The sequence below is a fragment of the Ictidomys tridecemlineatus genome, chromosome 9, assembly GCF_052094955.1.
Source record: "Ictidomys tridecemlineatus isolate mIctTri1 chromosome 9, mIctTri1.hap1, whole genome shotgun sequence".
NCBI lineage: Eukaryota > Metazoa > Chordata > Mammalia > Rodentia > Sciuridae > Ictidomys > Ictidomys tridecemlineatus.
In genome coordinates, this window is record NC_135485.1 from 37,564,867 (window position 1) to 37,583,903 (window position 19,037).

Genomic DNA, 19,037 nt, shown 5'->3' on the forward strand with positions numbered 1-19,037 from the left:
AGACATTGCCAAATGTTCCCTATAAAGATCAAGGGGAGAGCTGAACTAAACTGTATTTTATATTTTCTATATTTAATTCCTTGTATGCCTTTTGGCATTTTGAAAATTCTCGACTGTCTCAATTGTGCTAGGGGTAAGGAAATGTTTCTTGGATCTCTATAAACCACATCTTTAAAAGAATAGAAGACCACCCTTAGAAGCTACTGCACATCTAAGAAGTTCTGAATAAATGTCATGCCACTGTATTGAGGCATAATTAGAGCGGAGTTTTATAGCTTTAAACTGGGAAGATAAACATAAGTGGTTTATCTTCACAGTAAACTTATCTTCACAGTTAAGTTTAACGTGACTGAGAGCCCAGGAAACAAATATACAAAGCCCTTTATGGCCTTTCCAGCTATATAAAAAATTAAGAGAGAATGACAGTGCAGTTTTGCAGGGGCCAAGCATCTGGAAATGTTTTCCTCTTGTTTTCATGGGCACCATGGTTGACTCACACGCGACTCTCCCTCTTGGCATCTTTTACATGGAGTACTAGTTAGAACTTGTTGGCACAGATAAGATTTATGCGTCTTTCAGTTCCCCATGCTTTCTTCTTCATGTCTTTTGAAACAATCCATCCAGATTTCCAAATGCAATCCAATGGAACAACTTGGCCTGCAAGTGCAAAAATTGGGAAAACTTCCCAATCCCAGGTATCCCTGGGTAAGTGACAACCCAAAAATGTGTGTTCCTGGGGCTAATTTTCATTTTTAAAGCATGAGTTATTGTAGGATAGGTAAGGTTGTTGCTAGGAGACAGTTTGCATATTTAGTCCAAGAAATATTATTAAATGATGCAAGGGATTGGGCTAGACCTTGGATAGAGTTGGAGAAGTTGATCAGGCAAGATCCCTTTCGGGAACATTCTCATTTTTGTAAGGGAGTGAAATCAGGCATGAATGTAACTATGATACACTTTAATCCTCTGTAGATGGCCACGGGCTATGGGAGGGAGTAGGAAGGACATCTATTTCTGGTCCAGAAGAATATGGATGGCTTCCGGGAGGAGAAGGCATTTGAGCTGAGTCTTATAGCATGAGTAGAATTTTGACAAATGGAGGTGGCTGAAAGTGAAAGAAAGAAAGCTGTAGCAGGGAGAAAAAGAATAGATGAGAAAAGGAGCGAGATGGGCCAGTTCTGGGATTTAAGTGTGGCCAAGGTTTAAGGTCTATTATAAGCAGTAGTGAAAGATAAAGTTGGAAAGACACATAACAGGTATTCAATAAATCAATATCCATTTAATGAATAAATTAAATGTAGGCTGTAGTCACATTACAAGATGTTTGAGTGCCAAACTACAGAGTTTGGACTTTTGGGCTTTAAGTTATATGAGGCAATGGGCATTAAAAATATTTGTTTTTTTTTTAATCAGGAAAGTAACATCAGCTTATATTTTAGGAAGATTAATTTAGAAAAAAATGTAGAGTGGATTCCAGAAGAATGTTCCTAGAACATGATAAATGCATCACTGATGGGACATAGAATGACTATAGATGGGCAGTTGACCCTCAGGGACCTACTGCTCACTCATGGTGCTTCTGTCATTCTGGGTTACTAAATCTATCAAATATAGCCACTAGGCATATGGACACGTTTCTATTTATTTGTTTACTTATTCATTTTCCTTTCTTTTTATTATAATTATTCAATCATATTAGTTGTGCAAATTTAATACATTTCACTGTGATATTTCATATACACAAATTTCGTGCTTTGATTGCATCTGCCCTCCCTACCATCCTTCTTGCCCTCCTCTTTTCCCTCATCTCCTGTCCCCTTCCCCATTCCTAATAGAAACAGACACATTTTTAAATGTTAATAGTTATATTTAAATGTGAACTTAAAAACTACTGTACAGTATAAAAATTTACTTTTAAAATAAAATTATTTAAGAAAAAGTAAGTTAATTTAAGGAAAAAATAACTAACAGAATAGGTGAATAAGCAAAACCCCTGGGGTCATAAGTGACTGAAGTTTGGGAAACACAGAGCCAGAAGGAGAAGAGATTAGAAGAGCCGTTGACACACTCTGTGTAGTCAGCTAGATCATGACCATTGTCCTGTAGTGTGACAAGTTTGCAATAGTCCGCTCACCCAGTGTTGACGTTTTTAGCTTTTTAAAAATTTGTTCTTTTTAGGTATATATGACAATAGAGTGTATTTTGACATATTATACATACATGGAGTATAACTACCCATTCTTGTGGTTGTACATGGTGTGGAGATTCACTGGTTGTATATTCATATATGAGCACAGGAAAGTTATGTCTGATTCATTCTATTGTCTCTCCTATTCCCATCCCCTCCTTCCCCTTGTTTAATGCCATGAACTTCTATTCTTCCCTCCCACCTTGTTGTGTGTTAGCACTCACAAATTTGAGAGAACATTTGGCCTTTGGTTTTTTGGGATGGTTAGCCATTTTAAAAAATTGGTTCTTTTTAGTTATATATGACAGTGGAGTGCATTTTTATATAATTATACAAACATGAATATATCTTTTTTAATATTTATTTTTTTAATTGTAGTTGACACAATACAATTTATTTATTTATTTCTATGTGGTGCTGAGGATCGAACCCAGGGCCTTGTGTGAGCCATAACCCCAGTCCTATCTTATTCTAACTAGCACCCCAGTCCTGTGAATGTCCATAATGGTGAGATTCACTGCGGTTTGTTTATATATGTACACAAGAAAGTTATGTAAGATTCATTCCACTGTCTTCCCTTTTCCTATCTCCCTTCCCTTCCCTTCATTCCCCTTTGTCCAATTCACTAAACTTCTATTCCCATCCCCCAACATTGTGAGTTAGCATTCACATATCAGAGAAAACATATGACCTTTGTTTTTTTGGGATTGGCTTATTTCACTTAGCATGATAATGTCCAGATCCTTCCGTTTAAACCAGCAAATGTCATAAAGTCATTCTTCTTTATGGCTGAGTAATATCCATTGTGTATATATACCACAATTTCTTTACCCACTCATCGGTTGAAGGGCACCTAGGTTGGCTCCATAGCTTAGCTTCACAACACCTGAGAAGCTCTATTCTAATTAAAGGGATTTTAGGCATTGGGGAGCAAAGTGGGTGCACTTAAAAGTGGATCAAAGGAGCCTGGAAACATCAGGGCAGGCCTTTGACTATGGGAAGGCAAATGTCATAGAATGAACTTGTGGGAGGGGAGGTGGCTAAAAGGAATGGTCTTTAGTCTCTCCTTTCTAGGAGTGACTGTTCACCCAGGAAACTGCCCTAGCCCAATGTGTTTGTCAGCTTTTTGTTGATGTGACCAAATAACTGAGGAAAAACAACTTAAATGGAAAGATTTACTTTGACACATGATTTCAGAGGTTTCAGTCCAAGGTCAGATGAATCCATTGCTTTGGGCCTGAAGCAAGACAGAACAGCAAGATAGAAGAGTTTTTGACAGGAAAGCTCATGGCAACCAGGAAGAAGACAGAAAGAGAAAGGGGCTGGGAACAAGATACAGTCCCCAGGACATGCCCCCAGTGACTTTCTTCCTCCAGTGAGGCCCCACCTTCTATAGTTTCCACCACCTCCCAAGAATACCATAGAATTATCATGGATTAATCCACTGATGAGGTTAGAGCCCTCATGGTCCAATCACTTTCCTGAAGGTCCTTTGAGCCTTTGGGGGACATTCCAGATCCAAATTATGCCACCCAAGAATGACTGGAGGTCATACGTGTGCACACAAGAAACCCATAACTGGTTGCCTGTGAGGTCAGGGCAACCAAGAACTAAAGGACAGTAATGGGAAATAGATTTCTTTCACTATACACTCATTTGTACCTTTAACATTGTTATAATATGTGTGCATTTTGTGGTTAAAATATAATTTAAAATTTTTAAATTGAAGTTCATATTCAAGTCTAGTAAGCCTATAATTCTACTTTTGTTAATATTTTGAGCACTTCCCTCTAGTCTTGTCTCTACTTATACATGTTTATATTTGATAAAGTTGAGATCATACTTTGTAAACTGTTGTGTGTATTCTTGGACTACTTATGGTAATGTCATGAACATTTTCTCACTATTCTATATTCCCTCAAAAAATTATTTTTTCCATTTAGAGGATATACCATAATTTAATCGTTTCTAATATTGGACATCTAAGTTGTACCTGCTTTTCTGGACAGTAAATATTTCATTATCTTCTCTACTGTTGAGCTCACATGCTATTCACCATTTGACATGTGAATGAATTATTCATTATCTAATTAGATTGTAAACTCTTTCAGAGAATAAGTTATACCTCTATAATTTTTTTAAAATGCCACCTAGCAGACCACTAAAGACCACTTAACAGTTCAATTAATACAAACATACCCGGGGCTGAGATTGTGGCTCAGCCGTAGAGCGTTCCCCTAGCATGGGCGGGACCCCGGTTGGATCCTCAGCACCACATAAAAATAAAGGCATTGTGTTGTATCCATGTACACCTAAAAAATAAATATTTTTTTAAAAAAATAAAAACATACCACAAACAAATATGTCAATGTACCTTCATAGTTTTGTAAGCAAAAAAAAAATAATAATTTCCCCTAATTATAACACAATGAACTAGCATTGCAATTGAGTAATAATTCCTACTGTTTGGGCATGTACTAATGGGAAGGGTGGTAAGGGACTTAATGTTTGGAGATCTATCTCTTTGCTTGATTGCTAAAATTCTTATTTTCAGGAATAAATTTTTTTTACAGTTCAACTCTGTTGAAATATAATATGCATACATTTATATTAAAGTGCACAATTCAAGGCTTTTAAAAAATATATTCACAAAGTAGTGCAACCATCAACTCTGATTCTAGAACATTTTCATCATTCCAAAAAGAAACCACATGCCTGTTAGCAGTCACTCCCCATTTCCCCCCTGTACCCCTGGAATCCACTTTTTGTCTCTATGGATTTGCCTGTTCGGCTGTTTCGTTTACTGTACATAGAATCATATGCCACATTTGGCCTTTTGTAACTGGCTTCTTTCTCTTAGTGAGATGTTTTCTCGGTGTGTCCTTGCTCTAGCATATAGTATCAGGAAAGTATTTTTTTAAAAACGTATATCTTATTCATTTGAAAAACTTTTCATAAACTTCTGACGGGCACAGCAGCAATGCCTTCTTCCCAGAAAGTGGCTGATTGCAGCCTGGCTGTGGGTGTGACGGCCACCACTCTGGCTTCTCCTCCCTGCCTGCCCTTCCTTCTCACCTCCCTCTCTCTTTCTTCTTATGGAAAATAACCATCTGCCAGCTCAGCATTCTCCAGGGCTTAGCACATCTTAACTATCAAGTCTTTCACCTCTTTCCCATTTTCCACTTCAGTCCTCATTTTATCCCTCAGGCTAATTAAAAAAAAAAAAGAGAACAATCCCTTTTTATAGCACATAGCTTTGCCGTCTGTATCTGCTGACTGGTCATAGGGAAACTTACTTATTCTGGGAATGACGGTAGACGAGTTCCTCTTTGGACAATGTTATGGGAAGGACAGGTAAGTACTTTTTTTGTGCAGAAAACCAGAATTTTCTGAAATAGCCTTGAAATGCACATTTACTCTGTTATGTAGGATGGTCTGTGGACCATAAAGATGAGGCCATAAAAAACCTGAAATGGTAGGTTATATTCTAAGAAGGGATCCAGGTCATTCCTGCATAATATTTCCCAGTAGTTTAGTGGCCTACACTCCTAGAGAGGAAGCTCCCTGAGGACTGAAACCCTGCTCTCTTCACCTTGCCCACAGTGCTTTGCAGTGTTGGCCTCATTTTCCTTTGGATGAACTAAAGGAAGAGTATGAAAAGTGCAGAGGAAGTCAGATCCAAGGATTTATGGTTTCTGTGCTAAGCTGTGAAGGATGCAGGATTTGGGCATAAAGAATTGAAGAGAATCCTGGGAAAAGAGAAAATGCACACAGGAAACAGTGCAAGGTGTGGAAACGAAACCACGAGGAAAGTGAACTATTGATTAACTTTCAACTAAACAAGGAGGAAGTTAAAGAGGGACCACATCAGGTCGCTCAGTCTGAGGAGGGAACCACAAGGTGGTCTTCACGGAAGGAAAGGAATGGAGGTAGAAAAGGACCCTGTGAAAGGTTTGGGTGTAGCATGTGGATTAGAGACTCAAACAGACATTAAGACCCCAGGGCAGGAGGTGTTAGTGAGTCATACAACTGGAACTATTTGTGCATTGTACACTATCTGGGTGTAGTCAATTAATTTCTTAAACATACTGGTAGATGTAATACATTATGTCTTCATAATTTAATCTATTAAAATGGAAAGATATGATACATTCATTTATTCATCAGCTAGTCAACAAATCTTATTAAACACTGTTTGAACTCTGGGGACACAGCAGTGACTAAGTCAGACCAGGTTCCTCCCTTTTAGTGTTTATATTATAGAGAGGGAAGACAAATAGAAAAAAGTAACAGAAATGTGAAATATTAGCAGAAATAAGTAGAGTGAAACATTAATTAAAAACAATCTATTCAAAATTTACACAAACATGAACAATGGCTACTTTTTAGCTAACTAGGTTACCAAGTGCTTCTAGAACACATCAGAAAATCCAAACATGATACATTCAAAGCCTCCTTTTTCGAGAAGAGGGTCAATTAAAAAGACTTTATTGTATCAAGGTGGGCAATTTTTCAGCATAATATGAAAGGCAATTTGAAAATATCCAGGACACTTCAACACAAAGTTCATTTATAATCATTTTCCAAAGAATCACACTAAGAGTTAGAAAATCTTAGTAACAATTGATAATACTTGTGATTTCTTTTTCTCTTGAAGATATATGTACATTTAGGTGCACAAGATGCAAAGATAGAGAAGATGCTATTCCTACTTCCAAAGAGCTCCAGTCCAGAGGAGGTAACTGGTCAATCACAAAGCAAACAAAATTCACTACAATGATACTGAGCAGGGAGTGCTGAGCCTGCCCTGAGAGCTGTGTAGGCTTCACTAATAACTTTTGAACTTGCTTTTGAACATTTGTGTGTGTGTGTGTGTGTGTGTGTGTGAGATGATGGTGATGGTGTGGGATTCTTAGGTAGAAAGAGCTGCATTAACAAAGGTGAGGAGGAAGTGGGTATCGGGAAAGGAATTAATATTTATTGAGCTCCAAGTGCAATATTTGGCACATGATAGACACTCTATAAATGTTTGTTTGGTGAATAGGCATCATTTGTATTAGGAAAGGACCCTTGTAGTTATTTTTCAGATGAAGAAACTGAGGCACAGAGATTAAGTAATTCTTCGAAAGTCACACAACTAGAAGCAGTAGTTGGATATAGACCCTTACAAGCTTGTGCTTTTCCTCCTTGTCCCCTGTGGACAAAGGTGCCCACCTATGACAAAAATATTGGGTGTACAATGTAGTGGGAGAGAAGAGGAAGAGGAGAGGAAAAAAAAAAGAGGAGCGAATAAGGGAGAGGAAGTGGTTGTTTTGGGGGAGGGGAACAGACCAAAAAGTCTGTGTGATAGCCAGGAAGCAAAAGAGAGAACCAGGAAGGGGCTAGGGTCCCGCTATCCCCTTGTTGGGGTGCATTATTCAACTTAATAAAATGATGTCAAAGTCTTGGAACAATGATTGGCACTGAGCCAGCCCTCTGGATGTATTAGCTATTATTATCAATAGTGATTCCAAGGATCCTGGGTGTCTAGGTTGGAAAGGACCCAGGTTTTAATTGGCTGTGACTTCCCACCTGTCACAGGAATGCTGCTGTTACTTTTTTTTTTTTAACTGTTCTTATCAACATGAAATGCTTGCAGCTTCCAATACAGCAGAACCCTACAGATGAGTATTTGCTTTTCGAGATTAGAAGAGGCTGTTTATAGGTAGAAATGCAATGGCATCCCCTTCAGGATAATAAGGAAGAAGACATGCTGAGGAGAAACTGGTTTTGATGTAGTGAGACTGAGAAGCACAGTGTTCCTAATGGCAAAACAAATAATTATAATATCGGTAAGGAGCTGTGTGCTATTAAATTCATATAGTATTTTAATTGTATAGGGATGCTCTCTTTTTGGTTCATATCTTTCTTCAAACACTAGTCCCCTAAAATACTCTACAGCGCCAAAGTGAAACATCTGGTTCCAAACACTGTACAGGAATAACCTTTTAGCTTGCTGCTGTTTTCAGTGCCACACATAGGCTGCTATTTGGACTTGCTTTACCTCACTGCCACCTGCTGGTCAAGTCTCAGTACATTCCACATCTGTTGACTACAGAGGTCAGCTTCCAACCAAAGGTTGCAAAAATGGGTTCCCATTTCTTATTATTAGAAATGAGAGTGCTGTTTAATTTACACCCAGAGGCAGATCTAGGCTTTGTGGGACATACAGCTTATTGAATTTTAAGGGCCCTCTTTAAAAATAGAAAGGCACTAAATTACAAGTACAAATCAGGTGTGAAAGATAATATTTACTTTAGAATAAGAAAAGAAATTATAAGAGGTCACAAATTTCAAAAGGCTAATAATACCACAAATACCACACATTATAGAAAAATGAAATATTTTTATAAATATACAGTCTCACACACCTAATATTCTTTTCATTCACAAATTTTTTTTTGTCTCTTCATAAAAGCTGAGTTTGTAATATTTCTCTAATGAGAATAGGCGGATAATTTCATATTTCCTCTAACATAGTTTATCAAAGTTTGTTGATAGTTGAGGGGAATTTCTATTTGCTTCATAATTCATTGATAATGTGTATTTTAACAGTTTTGGTCACATCTGGGGAAATGGCTTTTACTCATAGATGTGCTATAAAATTTCAGGACATTTTTTGAGACAGCACCTAATATTGAATACTGTCTGAATCAATAGTACATATTAACCAGTTTGTGTCTCTGTCCTTATAGAAAAACCATGATTTCTATTATCTTTTTAGATGGCAGTAGTTCCTGTCCAATTAGTAAGAAATTTAAATATTTTGTCAGTGTGTTCGCATTAATTATTTACTCTTCTTTTTCATTAATGGGATTATCAACCAATAAAAAATCTATTTATTACTTCCATTGGAAATTTATGTTTTTTTCTTGATGAATTATTACTTTTGGAATGATCTAAAGTTTTCCAGTTGTAATTTGCTCCTCAAGGTCACACTAATTTATTGATTCAATTATCATAATACACTTTTGTTTCACATTCCATTGATTTTGTATGTGAATTTTCTTTAAGTTCTTTCATAAATAAATGCTAGGAAATCAAATGATGTTTATTGCTTCTTACCTGATTAACTGAATTTTTTTTTTTAAAAAAGCCTTTATAAATTGCAGACAAAATAGTATTTTCCAGTCCATTTTTCCTTCTCAGGATCCTGGAACTGCCTACAGCCACTCTAATACCCTTGACGTGAGGGAAATGTGACAGACAGGAAATTGGCACTGGCAGGAGACAGCTGTCTGAACAAATTGTGGTTAAAATATCTTACTTTTGAAAATTTTATGTAAATACATCACCCTGTGAGCACATTGCTGGGCCCCTAAAGTGTCATTAGCTCCATGGGAAACCTGCTATATCTCACCGTGGAATTCCTCTACTTCTCAGGAGGTAGGTGCCAGGGTTTAGGGATAACTTATTTCTGCTGCACATATCTGTGCAGAAGATTGTTTTAATGTGGATCCTGTGGGAGGGGAAATCAGGTTAAAATAGAGGAAATTCAGAATTAGGAAAATTTTCCAAATGTACCTGAATGGGAAAATAAGAAACTTTGGTCCAGATTTGTCCCTGCAATAATTGGACCTTGGGTACACCACTTACTTGTCTGTAAAATAAGAAGGCTAAGTATGTGCTGAACTCAATGTCTAGACAATTTCTAAGATCCCTTTTAAATCTTAAAATTCTACAAACTTGATGGAGATATAGAGCACACACTGGGCTTTTTCCATGAAGAGAGAACACCAGAACTTACACCAGAATTCACAATAATTATTGGCAATGATTATTATAATCAATTTTTATATGGTGCCTACTAGGTGGGAATGATTTGGTTTTCATAAGTGGGCTGAATGCTTGCTCCAGTTACAATCTCATGTGTCTTATTAATTGGCCTAGAACCTCATGCTCTTCTGTTTCAGTGTACAATTTCCTCAACAGTCCTCACAGTGATGATTATTGGTTTAGTACCGTCAGCATATACATACATATTAGTAGGCAAAAGCATCCTTATGTCACTAGGCTTTCTTTTTTTTTTTGTTTTTGAAAATGTATCATCTTCTAAAAGAAAGTATTATTTTAAAAATAATTTAAATAGAAACTAAATTTAAATATGTTTTTGCTACACTCAGCTTTGTATTCCCAAAATACAAAGTTTCACTGTGTCTTAGAAAAGGTTGAGGTTATTGTCACCAGCCCATTTTGAGTCACATTTCTGAAAATGGGTGTTGGGGCCCTGGTTCATTCTTTCCCAGAGGGCCCTGGGCTTCTTATATAAATTCATTCCTCCTTGTGGGAGACCTGCTTTGCATTTCAGAGATGGAAGGAACAGTGCCAATCTGATAGGTCATTTTTGCCTTCCTTTAGTGCCTCTAGGACAATATACTTCCCAGCTAAGAAGGACTGATTTATGGCTTCCTGGAACAAGAAGATACACTGCAGCTTCTGCATCCAGCTGGAATGCAGCTAAGCACCTTCTCTGAATGGGCTTCTTGGCCTCAGGAAGTGGCCTACCTTAGAGACTATCCCATGCCACATGATGGGGAAAGTCTTGGCCCATAAGGACAATTACTAGAGTAATGCTTCTGGCTTCTCATACCACTGATGAACTCAAACAAATTCCATCTTAAGATTGGGAGTCATCTTGTCACAAAGTTATGAAAGGTTCATTTCAGTTTTACTATAAAATACTAAGATTTCTATTTGGCCTGACACCCTGATGTTTAAACTTGTTTGAAATTCCTGCCTGGGCTCTGAACTCACCCATGCCTGGCTCTCCTTGACAAGATAACAACCCTCCCTAAAACCTAAATGGCCCCTCATAGATTCTGATGTTGGATTCTCACTTCACTCCCTACCTTGAAGGGTTAAGCCATGTAGATTATTAACCTCCTATCTACCTTTGTATTGTAAGGGTCCGGTGGAGCGTCGGAGGGAGAGACCACACAAGAGACCAGCCTCATGCAATTACAGGGGGAAGTTTTATTGAACCAGCATGCTGGGGCTCAAGGCTCACTCAGGAAGGGAGAGCAGCCCAGAGCCCAGAGCAGAGGTCAAGCAGAGCTTAAGTACACTTTTTTGGAGAGGGTGGGGGGCTTTGCATACATCAGAACAAATCATCTTGAGGCATGGGAAAATTGAACAACAACTCTGAGCCATGATTAGTACATTCATTGGCGGGAACAGTCTGGGCAGGGGTGATTGGACACTACTAAGCGGGGTACACATTTAAACTGATTGGTTTTGTGGCCTGGATGCTTACGTACTGAGCTATTTAGAGCCCTTAGCTAATAAACAACCAAGGAATCAATGGAAATATTTACTGGGCAGTTCAGGCATTGTCCTAACAGCTACAGAGATTACAGGTTCCAGGGGTAGCAGAGGAATTTAACAATACCTGGTCTATTATTATTTTTTTTTTTTTAGCCCAAGCCTTTCAATTTAGAAACCTTACAATGCCCAATCTTTTACACTTTAACTCAGACTCTTGCAGCTTAGAGTCAGCTTAGAAATTTTACCTTTACAGTATTATGCTCGCCAGAATCCTGTTAGCTGTAAGTTCCCAAGACACTCCCATTTTGTAGCATTTTGTGGTATGAAACCTTTTACCTGGAAAGCTGGGGTGCTGATCTCTAGCCCAGCATGGGGAGAGACAGCTGCTGGCCAGCTTTCTTTGTGTACACAGTATAAGCTTGCTTTAATTTAAAATTGGAGTTGGTGGTCTTTTCTTTGCATTGTGGTTCAACACCACCTTGCCCAAGTCTCCCCCAGGAGGTGCTGGTGGCCTGGGACGGAGTTGCTGGCATGCTTCTTTCAGGCTTTGCTGAGAGCCACAGCCGAGTCTGTATGGCTCCTGGGCATTTTGCCAACAGTATTGATTGACAGGCGAGGCATTATCCGCCTCTGCCGCTACTTTTGCGTTCTCACGCTATTTTTGGACTTCTTGCGCTATTTTGAGTTCTCACCGGATTCCCCTGGCCTCCCGTTTGTTGGCGAAGTGCAGGAGGAGGGATTTCCCGGGGAGCTATTTCCGGCTGGGGGTTCCTGCAGGAGCCTCGTGGCTTTTCGGGAGGATTCCCCAGGAGCGTGTGTGAGGTTTTTTCCTGCAGTTAAAAAATAAAGTTTGTTCCTGCTTCAGTGGCTCGTGATTTGTGCCCAGCCAGACTGCGGCAAGGCTTCTCCCCTCCTTTTCTATCTGTGATATCAGCTAGCAGAGAGCACGTGTTCTGTTCTGTACGTGGCCATGAACACAGACTGCACCACAGCAAGACTAGTGGTGATACCGCTGTTGACCGGTGATGAGTTCTTGCTTCCCCAATGTTGAAGAATAACACCAGAAAAGCACACGCGGAGGCAAGGTCAGAGTAGAAATTAGAAGTTTATTAAAGGACAGCAGAAAAGACTTCTCCCAGAGGAAGAAGGGGACCCAAGAGGTGGAATCCGTGGAAGGGCTGTTGTCTCCCCTTTTTATAGTTTTGGTGATTGAATGTGGGTTGAAAGGCCTGAGGGGTGGGACACAGGTGGGCCAAAGAAGTAATCTGGGCAGGAAGGACTTCTGAGTCAGCACCTTCAAGTTTGCTGGAGGCTGTTCATTAACACTTCTTTGGGATGGGCTCTAGCCTTGGGCTTTTTCCTGGACTTCATTAACATTCCATGAGTTGTCCTGCATTTCCATGAATCATTCTCAGCATGGCCTCCATTTTAGATTTCACTCAGTATTAGACCCGATTTACCTAACTACACTGACTACCTAATTTTAAATCTGGCTTCAGTGGTTTCCCAGGGCTGCCTGTGGCTGCGTGGGTGAGTCTGCCTAATTCTTGGATTCGGTTATTAGGAGACCCATTGTTGCTACATATCTAAGCCACATGTTCCCACTTTTCCCAGTAATTACGCTGTTAATGTTTTAATCTCTGTCTGCTTTGAAAGACCCCAGCCCAACAACCTCAGGCCTAGTTGCAAAACTACCGAGGCATGTTGCAAACTTACGCAGGCACCAGGTGTGTTTTTCAGACAATCAGTTAGGTGTAACCGGTTGAGAAAGCACAGAGGACCAGGGCCCAGGGCACGCCTGAATAGGCAGGAACAGGAGGACCAGAGTGCTAATAACGTGTAGCTTTTATGTAGCTTTTCCTGTAACATAAAGTGGAAAACAACTTTACCCTTTAGGTAACCTATATGCTGGGTTTAAAATTAACTAATAAGAAACCTATTGCTTACGGTGCGCAACTGCCCCTTTACCCTATAAATATCTCTGTACCCCCAAGCCCGGTGTGCCAGCTCACCAAAGCTCTGGCTGAGGTTCTGCTGGGCACCCGCAGGCGCCTGTGTCTCAATAAACAAACCTCTTGCTTTTACAGCCAGTGTTTCGTGTGATTCTCCTTGGACAGGGAAACGGGGGTTTTTCATTTGGAGGTTCCACCGAGATTGCCCCTCCCCCACCCTGTCCGGATCCCTGCCCGAGGACCACCCAGCATCACTGGGAGGTAAGCTGGCCAGCTCATGTCATGTTTGTCGTGTCGTCTGGTGTCACTTCTTTATTTGTAACCTTTGACTGGTACTTGGTTTCTATGCGCTGCATTTGTACGATTACGCGTAGTCGCTTTGTATTTTGGGCAGCTTGAGAAGGAGTTGACGAACTCAGACTTCTCCTCTGCCACCCTGGGAGACGTCCCGGGGATCACTTTGTAGGCAGCGGCGAAGCTTCTGCTCCACCTAAGCCATTTGGTTTTGTAGGCAGCAGTGGGGCCTCTGCTCCGCCTAAGCCATTTGTTTTGAAGCCGCGCAGCGCTCTTTCTATTCGGTCTGATTGTAGTGTTATTGTGATTATTGTGTTATTGTTTCTGTCTCTGTATTCTATCTCCTCATCTAAAACTAACATGGGGCAATCAACCACGACCCCTTTGAGTCTCACCCTCGACCATTGGCAGGACGTCCGGAATCAGGCAGATAACCTCTCGGTAGAAGTCAAAAAGAAGAAATGGATAACACTCGGCACTGCGGAATGGCCAACACTCAATGTGGGCTGGCCTAAAGAAGGACCCCCCTTTGGGTTGCCCCTTTCTCTCCGCCTAAGCCTGCTCCATGATCTCTTTCCGAAGCCCCACCCCCACCCTATCAGCCCCAACCCGTACCAGCTCCTGATTCCATCCAGGTTTCCTTGGAGGAAGAAAAAGAACAAGTAGATCCAGCCACCAATAACCCTCCGGGTCCATCCCCCACGGTCGGGAGACGTCCCTAGCCCCTTTCTGGGTTCTGAGTGGATTGCTTATAGTAAAGTATTTTGTAAAGTATTTGGTAAAGTATTTTGTAGCTGACGGATCCGCGGTCCGCCTGAGCCTTTAGTTTCTGGGTAGCAATCCACAACGCGCTGCGAATTCTGTGGCCGCGCTGCGAATTTTGTGTTATATGCTTTTGTTTCTGTTGTCCTGTCTGTCTCTACCCCAGACCCAATCTGATGGGGATGCTCTCCCAATCCGTTTGTCTGAAGGGAAGGCCCCAGTTGGCTTGGGCCCAGCACCCACTTTCATTTTTTTACAATCTGAAAAGGAAATCTATGTCTTTGTGTGTGTCTCTGTGTGTCTTTTTGTCTGTGTCTCTGTTAAGTGTGATGGCATTGTTTTACTTTGGACCGATGCAGAGTCCCAAATTCCAATCTGCCTTAGAGGTGTGGAGATAACTTTAGCTAGATTTTAACCTAAATTGTAAGCAAGATTAGGGAAGCAGTGTCTTCTTTTCTTCCCGTAGTTGGCCTGAGTGCACCTGCTGTGGTTAAGAAATGCCTGCTGGGGATCTAAGAACTTTGATATCTCGCCTTTAACTTTTCTCAAAACCCTTATTAAATTGGCATTAATTGGTTTTGGGGATGGGAACCGAACTTTCAGTCATAAATTCTGTCTCAGACTGAGATTCTACACCGAGGTAAGTGCACGCACCCCATGTCTGTTTGAGGTGCATCTTTCTCTCTCTCTCTCTTTCTTTCTGGAGGTAAGGTGGGCACCCGACGGCTACTTAAACGCAATTAGTGCAGCCGCCACTCTACAAGACTTGGGTGAGAGGTTTCTCGGCCTAGGCAGCTCTCAATCACCTGTTCGGTACAGAGCAGGCATGTTGGGTTCTGCCAAAGCCGTTTCTAACTTTTCTGTCTGGGCCTGGAGAGCAATTGGCGTGAGTACACAGTGTCCTGAATCCTGGTCTGCCTTGGATGTGTGGAGGTGGAGGAAGGAGTTTGGAACAACTGAGGAATTCCGGTCTGGGCTACTCTCAGACGAATTCTTAAGGTTCCTTTCTCTTGAGCCCCCTTCCGACAGCCCTCATGGGTATCTAGGGTGATCGGTAGATGAATGGCACTGAGGGAAAGCCCCAATCACATTTGCCTCCGTATGGGCCGTGCAACACTTCCAACCCCGCATCCATTCCTCCTGGATGCTTCCCTTCCTTCGCAGGTCAGAAATGTTAGCAATTCAGGATTCAGGACTGAGAAAGGCATGAGGTAATTAGCAAAATCTGCCCAGGTTCTCTAAGGTACATAGGTAACTTTCAATAGTCTGTTTTACCGCCCCAATGTTTAAAATGTGCTGTGTTCCTTAAGCTGCTAAGAGAGCATTTTTAGAGGAAAAAAATCAAGAGAAAAATTTGGGCCAATCAAAGTACAAACCCCCTCCCCCTTCAAGAAAACATCTGGTCCACTCATGGGAAATCTAAGGTGCCACTGATAAGAGTCATAATTAAATAGAAGTTCAAAACCTGGAGAGATATTTTCTTATCTGATCTGTTTTAAAGGTTATTATAGATTGTTTCTTTGGGATAATCTAGGCTAAATGTGTGTCTAAAAGATGTTTCATTGTAACATCTGGTATCTAAATAAGTTTGAAGCATTGCATAATCTTGCAGTTAAAAGTTAGGGTTAAGTAATTGTTTAGTTTGTGATTTCAGATAGTTCATGCCAGAGAACTTAAATACTTAGGATAGAAAATTAAAAGAACTCTACTTCCGAGTTGGCAAGTAACTCCCAATCATTCAGTTTTATTTTTTCATCAATCTTTGAACTGGGTAGCCTAAGGAGATTTCACTAGGTATACAGTGCATTGATTTGGGCAAGGATAGTAAATTATGATTTGGTATCTGTTTCTCTTAGTGTGTAAAATTTTAAAAAAAGTGTTAAATTAAAACGTTGGTCTGGCTTATTAAAATGACATTAATTAGCAACAGTCTTGGGAATTTTCAAAGCTTAATTTTAGATATACATGGTAGTGTGTGGATTTTTTCCAGGTGATTTAATATAACTTAATACTACTTTAGAAACTTCAGAACAAAGAAAGTAGCTTAATGATCCTGAAGAAACTTCTTCTGATGGTGGCTTTTATATTATCAAGAAAGATCCTATTTTCAGTTTTGTGTGAGCAAATTTTTCTAGTGTAGAAAGATAAATTGTGACTTATGGTTAAAATGCCTTAGACATGAAGTTTCTGCTCAGAATTCCGGTTTTCCCAGTTCCTTCCAGACCTCAGCCAGGGCTTAAGCTGATATGCAAACAGAAGCAGCTTGGAGCTCAGGCCCAAGAGAAAAAAAAAAAAAGAGTAAAGGTGTCTTTTACCTGAACTCAAACTAGATTAAAACAAAGAGTAAATTGTATGGCATTTACTAATTACTGGCTGGTCAATTTTTTTAGGACTTTTGCTTTTTTCTTAGATTCTATATTTTTTTTGAGCTCATGATTTTGTTCCTAGAGACAAGTTAATGTTTTTCTGATAAGTTCTATTTTTGATCAACTGGATTTTTTTTAAACATTGCAATGAGATTTCACCTGAGATAGCTGCAAGGCCTTTTGTGTTATGTGTTACACTTGTGTTATGTGTTGTATGTCAGTGTGTCTGTATGTGTGTATGCCCATATATCATGCAGTGATTGACAGACAACTGACAGATGAGGAGCGCTCATGAAAAATTAAAAGTGGATCCAAATATATTTGATTCACGTGATTCAAATGGCTCAATTTAAATTGGGTAAACAGATAAAAGTAAAGATGTCTTTAAAATTAAGTTTTTCTAGATGTTCAAAAAGGCCTTAATAAAATGTTAAATCTGCTTAAATTCAAAAATTTACAAGTATTGTTTCAAAATGTGAACAGAAGGAGATTAACAGATAAAAAGAAAAACTAAAAGGTTCTAGATTTCTGGATAAGAGTCTATATGGTTAAGTAATTAAAAGGGTTTAAATAAATAATATAAAAAAGGTCTGTGTAAGTTTTTGAGCAAGTAGTCTTAAAAAAATTAAACAGCTGGTTAAACAAGTGCTGTTGTTTTAAAAAATTGTGCTATGTTATTTCTTTAAAAGCTAAACTTGGTTAATATAAAAACATCAATGTAATTGGTGCCATTAATGTGTTCGTATCTTCCAGGTATACAAATCTGTAAGGTAGAAGCTTTAAAAAAAACATTATATCAAGCTGGTGTTCTAAAAATTGTATGGTAATTTTAGGCTTAAAAAAACATGTTGGAAATTTATTAATATCAGTTGTGTTCTATAACTGGACTTGTTATCAATAAGTTATGTAAAGTTCCATGTTACTTTTTACACTGAGATACAATTTAGATGTATTTTTAAGTTAATGAAAGCCTAATCTATGTAAAGGTTTTATTGCAAAACACAAAAGTACTTTGCTACTTTTCTACAAAAAGTTAAAAGCTTTCAGCCTTTCTTTAATTCATGTTTTAAATGTGATATTATGTTGTGTTAGCTAATATTCATGTAAATTTGAACAACAATTTATGTAAACTTTATAAAATGATGTCTAAAAAGCAAAGATCAGCTTCAGAACTATAATATTTAAGACTTATGATGAGCCCCGCCTTTCTTGAGAGAAGGCTCTATGTCCCATCTCATGTGAAAGTGACTATGAAAGAAGTAGGCCAGATTTCAGTGCATTTAAAGTTGTGTCCAAAAGTTGGTTTTTGTCACGATTGCCAGGACCTCAAACAGGGGATTATAATGTATAACTCTAACAGAATTCAAGGTAGCTATTACATAAACTAAATATGTTTTTATCCTAGTTAGTTTTGTTTTGTAGTTTGCTTTTAGATGGTCTAAAGATTGCCTGTTAATGTTTTAAAGAGGTACTGCTTTAAGAACTCACAACCTGGGTTAACTTAAGATAAGGAGTTATCACCTACAGGAAAGAGAGATAGGTACTAAAGCCCAGTACTTAGTATAAGGCTGTTGAAGTTTATTTGCTAGATGTTTAAGATCAAGTTTTAAAATTAAAGTTAAATTAAAGGGCCAAGAAAACCAATATTTGGCTCTTGCCCTCTGAGTCAGTCTGAATCAGGGATAGGGGACTTCTCCAAAGGGCTTTGCAACTCTAGGCCACATAACCTCCTGATCAGGGAGATTAATGAGACCAGTGGAGGACAGAAAGCCAATCAGTGCATTTGCTGTGAAGAGGAGGGTCATTAGAAAAGGGAGACATCCCTGATGCTTCCAAGGGAAGCCACGTGGTCAAGCAAGGCCTGGACCCATCCTAGCGCAAATGGCACTAGCAGAACTGAGAAGCTGCTGTGAAGTTCCCGAGGACTCTCAGGGTAACTCAGGTGACTCTTAACAATAGATGGAAACAAAGTCAGTTTGACTTGCTTCATCTTAAACACTTAGCAAAGACAGTCAAAGCCAAAGCACAGCTGTTCCTGGACATCTTAAATAATAATAATAGTTAAATGTAACTTCCATAAATAAGTAAACTGAAGGCTACAAAAGAGATTCTTAGACAGAAATGCCTGATAACTGTCAAGGGGACTACTAAAGTAGTTTTAGTCTAAGGCCT

The 19,037-nt window shown here is 39.4% G+C and overlaps 1 long non-coding RNA gene across 1 annotated transcript in view; it reads left to right on the plus strand.

Annotated features, from left to right (window-relative positions):
• Nucleotides 1–19,037, plus strand: part of LOC144366669 (uncharacterized) — a 37,590-nt gene that overhangs the window by 17,359 nt on the left and 1,194 nt on the right. The window contains exon 2 of the long non-coding RNA XR_013425772.1: nucleotides 13,579–13,704. This is a non-coding gene — a long non-coding RNA (uncharacterized LOC144366669). The remainder of the gene's footprint in view (nucleotides 1–13,578; nucleotides 13,705–19,037) is intronic.